At 35.6% G+C, this 7,392-nt stretch overlaps 1 long non-coding RNA gene across 1 annotated transcript; it reads right to left on the bottom strand.

Annotated features, from left to right (window-relative positions):
* Nucleotides 1–5,609: 5,609 nt before the first annotated feature.
* Nucleotides 5,610–7,007, bottom strand: LOC123439603. Its single transcript, XR_006630122.1, has 4 exons — nt 6,677–7,007; nt 6,300–6,573; nt 5,833–6,226; nt 5,610–5,744 (listed from the first exon to the last, which is right to left on the bottom strand). It is a non-coding gene; the product is annotated as an uncharacterized LOC123439603 (long non-coding RNA).
* Nucleotides 7,008–7,392: the final 385 nt, after the last annotated feature.

The raw sequence follows: 7,392 nt of genomic DNA on the forward strand, positions 1-7,392 counted from the left end.
AACATATCTATACTCCTAAAGTGGTATATATAAAGCTGAAATATTTCAGAATTATTTTGACAAATTCCATTCATACTTACGGTATGCAGGTGATATATTTCAGAGTTATTTATTGAGTGATCTATCAGCTTTGGGTCCTTTTAAATTGAAGCTCAAAATTGTTGGCATTTTCAGGTGTCAAGCAATTCTCATGTCAAATTTATACATGGTTCAAATATATAATTGCTTGATCCAGCTATATGGTTCTCAATTGTTTGCTCTTGCATTAGCTATAAATCCTACACACTATGGATTCATTAGAAGCAAAGCTGGTAGATAACTACTTACTATATTTTGTGCCGTGTAGAAAAATAATTTATGTATGCTAAGTATGCTACTTGAAGTGTGAATGCAAGATTTATCATAACTGTGTCTTTCTATCTTTTTTTATTTAATCTCTAATCATTGTTCATACTTTATTACTACAGGAATGGAAGATATATTATCACAGAAAATAAACCGCTCCAACCTGATGCTCCATGGTGTTGTCAGGATACATTTGAGTCTGGATGACTCCATTGGTTAGTAATTTCTAAATCAACGGTACTTTAAGTAAGCTGACTGGTTGTTCTTTTGCTTTATCATCTCAATATAGTGATTGTAACCTATTTGGGTGGTCTGCAATGTGGCCTTGTACTTGTACATTTCAAGGTATATAATACCGATGCTTGTTACACTAATATGTCACATAGTGAATGGTGCCTGCGCCTTTCTCACCCATGTCTCTCTATACATATTTCTCCACTGGTTAGTGACCATCTAATCAATATAACCTGTATGATCTGTACATGCTAGCTAGAGCACACCATATTTTCGTGGACACGGGATAGTAGAGATGCATAGTTAAAACAAAATTTGCAAGTTCTTGTGGCATTATATTCCAAATTTTTAGTCATTATATTCCAGATTTACTTTTGGCATTTGTAGTTGTGATGTGCAGTGGATAGGCATAAGTGAAAGAGCAACATGGACAAGCAAGTGTTAGACTAAAGAACAATGAGAACCAACTGAGTTTTTGCTTTTCTTTTATGGATGCACTTTTAAGTTGCATGGACCGAGCACACACAGGGTTTATTTACTTCTTCCATCATGTAGCTAGAGGAGCGCAAACTTAGTCATCCCCCCTCTCATATGCGCACTTGTCATCGAGTACATGTGTGTCTCTCCCGTTCTCACCTTGACTCCCTTTACTGTAAGGGTGTTCATCATTTTGGTAATTGGAGTGAAAGATATCTAATCTCTAATATGAGGTTGTAAGATTTACTTTGGTATAGGGGTGATATAAGGGGTCTCGTTAGGTCATCTTTTTTATTCTCGCTGCTGTTCGGTCACCGAGTGGAAGTTTCCGTGGACGTTTGAGCAGGATTTGAGGGGACCGGCTATAGATGCTCTAAGATTATTGTGTTTCATAGTATGATATGTTTTAGCTGATTATATAAAAAAGATGTGTGTTAGCTTAGTCGGCATTGTTCTTGGTTAACTCAGTTAGTAACATCTTAATTTTTTTCTAAAGCCCGTGGCAAAGCACGGCGTTTAATTTTCTGTGATAACTATTTTTTAAATTTATCAATGCATTTTACATAGTGAAATTGTCCCTAATTATCGCCCGTTATAATGAAGTGTTTTCTTGTTTGGTTTGGATAGATAGTATTATCTTTGAAAATATGCCATGATCTTAGTGCATTACTAAAGTAAGAAGTGGCTAAAGAGGATGCCAACCATGTCATAGTCTACAGGGTAGGTTATTTAGTAACTTAGTTCTGCTCTAATTCAATTTCAAGCATATGAATTCTACTATGTTCATACTCTGCCAAGTTATCTCAAGCATATGATTTTACTTTGGTACAGGTTGATTCTATAAATGGATGCATATGCTTAAATCATAAGATAATTAGTAGCAGGACAAGTTGTATTTATCGAGATTTCTATTATTCTTTATTTTTACATGTTAAATCATAGACCTTCTTTCTCATGTTTCAAATTTCTCGATCCATACTCCCATGCATATATCAATTTTTAACTTGTTATTCGGTAGCCTCGCACTTGTCCATTTTCTCTCTGTATCATTAGTATTAAACTTCATACATAATACCTTATATTCTTAGGTTATTGAAGGTGTTGGATAATCTAATGGTACTTCTCAAAGTTTTGTCTCGTAATAGTGGTAATAGATAAGTGAAAAACATGCTTCATACATAGAACACAAAATATTGCCTGATCACAATTGGCTTATTAAAAGAATATGTATCTCCTTTATAGTAGCTTAATAATAAATTTCTTCCTCCTCCCTGTTGGTTGATAAATGTTCGTATCATCTTCTACTTTATGTAGTCAAGAATAAAACACATTTTCATTTAATTTGGTTATTCCATTCAGGTCAACGTAAAAGTGAACAATCACGTAGTTGGGAATATCATGATCCTGCTATAGATTTTGGATCATGTGCAAACATGTGAAGATACTTGAAGATTAAAGGCAATGCAAGGTACATGACTTACAACCATCATATCTTTAAGTTCAATATTCCGTAGCTTGTATGGGTTGATTTTCGACAAAGTAAACCTTGTATCATATACCAGTGTGCGTATGGATGGAGTTATACGATACGAATCAGTATAGGATGCGAGCCACGATACCAGTGCGTGTACACCGACAACTGGCTACTCTTGTAGAATCATGTGAACCTGGCATGGTCCAATACAAAATGAATACGGTTTATGAGTACTACCAAACCGGTTTGGTATAACACCAACCCAATAAAAATTTATAGGTAATACAAAGCTAGTGGATGCCAATACCAATAGCTTCTAAAACATCATACATAGACCAAGACTTGATATTTAGAATTTTAAATATATCAGTAAAACAAAATGAATAGATAACCAAATATATCAACTAATTATTCGTATTGCCAAATAGATAATTGTGAAGCAGACACCTAAAAAAGATGTATTACAGATTTACTTGCGGTAATTTTTAGACCCATCAGTCCATAGTCAGTCCGTTATGACCCTCAAGGCTTCTCTAATTTCAACCGGGATGTTTCCAGCTGCTTCATTATGTTTGATCGTCAGCATTTGGATCATGAGTTGCTTCCTGAGCTGTATTGAATCCTATAAAAGATGCAAAAAAAACATAATGGAATAAATGTCTAGAAAATAAATTGCACACTAAACCTATTTATTATGTACTTACGTCTGTTTTACACCTCATCGACGCCGTTGTACCAGTCTGGTGGGCCATCTCTTGTAGCACTTGAAAAGCGGAGTCTTTGCTGTTAAAAACTGTATATATTAAAAACTATATAAATGTGCTCATACTGTAAGTGATCTGCTTTAGTATATTACCGTCTGGCAGTAAAAGATATGTCATCAGCAGGCCATTCCATGAGTTGGGTATTCCAATCAGGAATCCTCATATGGGACACATTGTTGAATTCTTCCTTCAACATTGTGATTTCCTTCATCAACTCACTGTTATGAAAACTAATTCCACGACTATAGATGTCGATGGCTGGATCAAAATGGACAAACCTCCCACGCTCCATATTGACTACAAGTAGTGTGTAGTTTGAATCCACACAAGTAAATGGTAGTAGATACTGTGGAAGATGCAGTAGATAGACACATGTTAACTGCTAATATAATAATAAAATTAAATTTTAAGATAGGAATTACCAACAGTCTCTTACAATTGTAGAGTTGAACACATCATATTTAAGAAAGAGCTCGACAATAGCATTGTCAATCAGAGCCGTGGTGCGGGGACCTTGCTCCGTCCAAGAGTGTCTCAGAGCCCGTGCTTGAGAATGGAACCGCAGGTCAAAAAATGTTTCTTTCCAAACATCCTTGTGCCCGCAGTGGTCTCCACTTCAGCGCTGGCGAGTTTACGAACTGCGATATTGAAGCAATCAGGATGAACTTGTCCATGAAGACAAATTGTTTCCCGGATGACCCGTAGGCTGATCTCGATATGGTATGGTCGTGTGCTTCTTATCCATATTGTGCTACCAAAAATAAGCAGAACAACTTTTACTAAAAAAACATCCACATATCTCTGCATCACCATTAGGATATTGTAACGAACTTATTTTGAAAATATAACTTTATCCAAAAATATGATAATCGTGAATAAATAAAGACGATTGATTGAAAGCAAAGATAAGTGAAATAGTTGCTTCCATTGAAAATCTGCTAAATAATGTGTGATAATCTGGTAGCTCTTTTTTAATGTAACAATCTATTAGTTGTCTAAAAAAACATGGCCACATGTATCACAGATAAAAAATGTACTGTTCTACATTAGGGTACCACAAATAAATCCAAACAATGTTAGCCAATAGGAGAAAATAAACATTCATTAAAAATTTGGTGGATGAACAAACATTACACTGTTTTATACCAAAGTTAGCTTAATGATAATAACATGAAAATAACAGAATTATATAAGTTTTGCTTTTTGAATTCCCCATACCTACAATATAGATATACTTTGTTATTTACGAAAGAAGTATATTTGGTATGAAACATTTTTTCATCAATTTTTCTTTGGCGATAGGGGTGTGTCCAGCTTGGCTTATTTTGCTTATTGCTTTGATCTGGTTGTTACAAAGCGCGCTTACAAAAGTAATATAGCACACAACTAAGCACATACTTACGGGTAACAGCTGTGAGCTGGACACATCTAAAATATCGTGGTTAATTCAAACTATCGAATGATTCAACTCACAAAAACAGAACATATATTTAGCCTGTTGTATAGGAGAGTAATACAGCATGGTCTACAACAAAACATGGAGAAAAGATAACTTACTTTAATGCCTCATCTTCTTGTGCGTCTATGATCCATTGAAATATGTAGTCGACAGCATCTTCTTCGGCATGCACGTTGTATGCATCCTCTAGTGGGGCAGGCAATGCCTCGTGCATTTGGAGCTGAACATCCACTGGTGCGTGGACAGCCTCTTGGGGTGCCGGCACACCATCCATTGGTGAAAATATAGTGTTGTGTGCTCAGAAATTTGTGAGGACAGAGCTGGGCGTTGAAATAGGACCGAACGGATATTATATGAAGGGTTGTGATCCTGATTGACACATAAATTGGAATAGAAATTTATTTGCCTTCCAAATAATAAACAAACTATTGATTGACCTTACCTTAAAATCTAGAGGCATTAAGTCTGTCTACGGTAATTGATATCCTTCCTGACATAGATGTTAGTTCCGAAATATTGCATGCCCAAAACACCTACTACACACAGATTTGTTTTATTGAATATCGTACATTTATTACACCTGTTTAGGATGTCTATTATCGTTAACGTATCGGTCGACACACGATTAAGAGATAAATTGGCTTATCGTCCGATTTATTGATTTTATCGGTCGATCATTTATAGGCGCGTTTTTTTATCTCAGGTTTTCCCAACCAAAATATTGAATGCACAAAACACATACCACACAAAGATTTTTTTATTGAATATCATACATTTTTATTAAATAAGATTATATTACATAAGATAAGACATGAAGACACTTGGCAACAAGATGCCTAACTCACAATTTCGATTGACTTTTTACATCAATGACGGAATGTGATAATGAGTACAGGGAGATAATTCTAGAGTCCATTGTTCCTAGCCATGACAATATTGTTGACGTAGGCACGTGTTTCGTCAAGTGTCATGAGACTGGCTTCATGGATATCTACAAATAAAAATAAGTGTCAGTGATATTAATGACATAGTATTTTACAAGAAAATATAAAAAAAAAATTTGAAATAGTACGCAACACCTGCCTTGTAGATGATGACCCTCATGATCAATATTAGGAGAATAGGTGAACGTGCTCTCCCGCATAGTTTGCAAGCATTGACGCCTCCGATTAAACTGTATGTAAGTAATTGATATTTTTTCAAACTGATTTACGCTGCGTCGCAAATGGTAAAATTGACGGCCAACGTGCTCTTCATATATGCGTAGGAAAATTATCTGACGTCTACAGACAAAAACAAATTTTAGTTTATGTTTGCAACAATTAACTCAAAAAAGCATATGTAAATCTCATATTATAAACGACTCTCACCGAAAGTTCATGAGGCCAATTTCGAGCAAAGGGACATGTCTATCATATATTGGATCCCATAGAGTTTGTATCTTACTAACATAGGCAACAATAGCAATAACATCTGTGAAGATTTAATCAGAATGAGACCCTGAGTTCTATAACAAAATATGCAAGAACAAAGATAAAAAATGCACCAGTTATGCGTTTGTCTTGTAGTGAGTAGATGGCCCCAAATTGTGGGAAACACAATGGACAAATTGTCGTTGATATCCTGTGCGCCGAAATCATAACCACAGTCCTACTATCTAGTGTCATGATAAACTCCATGTCTAGATACAAGAAATGTACAACTGCCATTTCAGTGGGGTTAAATCCTACACGAGTGAATTCATAGGACATGCCGGTTTGAAGAATGGTGTTGAAACGAACAACTTGATTGTTGAACGCAATGGCTTCCATTTTTGTCCCCTAAAGCAATATACGAATCATCAACATAATCAGCAAATAAAAATGTTTATCAAATGTGTACAGCAAAATATATGCTATGAAATAGTGATGAGCAATGCCTTACTTCCTGATCCAGTAGTATGCATTGAAGGTATATGTTTCCCATGGAATTCTCTTTGATTTGTGCCTTCCATTGGACCATTGCACGAATGGTCCAACAATTCTGGTATATATGCTTCATCTGGACGCGACGAAATGTCAAGTTCCTGTGTATAGAATAAACCTCATGAACGACAAACAAAATTCAGCGGTGTTGGCAAACTGACGTACAAGCAGCTCAATTTTTTCATGCCTGTTAATTGGGGGGTGATGGGACGAGGGATGACAGGAAATGGTGGCGACGCCATCACTCTCCTTGAGGTCGTCAACCTGTATGAGATTACCACAATCGTGGAGGAGAGGGTGTCAAAGAGGAGATGATCCTATGTACAATGATGGAGACTTCTATATATAGTGGTGATGGGCATTTTTGGAAGCCTAAAGGACTACGGGAAAATTCTGTATATATGGAAGTTGCAGATTGTATCAAAATATTGATGCATCTCATGTTTTCTATATATGATTATGCACCAAAATTGCTATAAGACTTTCCAGTTGTACATCAATGAATGATTTGTATAGATGGAAGCACCAGATTGTATCATTAATTGCATGTTTTAATTAATATCCTTTCTAGATATCATGATAAAATATATCTGGGACATCCACAATACCATGTGATAAGTAGTCAACGTAGTCTATCATTAATTGTGTGTTTTATAATGAATGCGATATCTCTTT

This window comes from Hordeum vulgare, chromosome 3H, assembly GCF_904849725.1.
Source record: "Hordeum vulgare subsp. vulgare chromosome 3H, MorexV3_pseudomolecules_assembly, whole genome shotgun sequence".
Lineage (NCBI taxonomy): Eukaryota > Viridiplantae > Streptophyta > Magnoliopsida > Poales > Poaceae > Hordeum > Hordeum vulgare.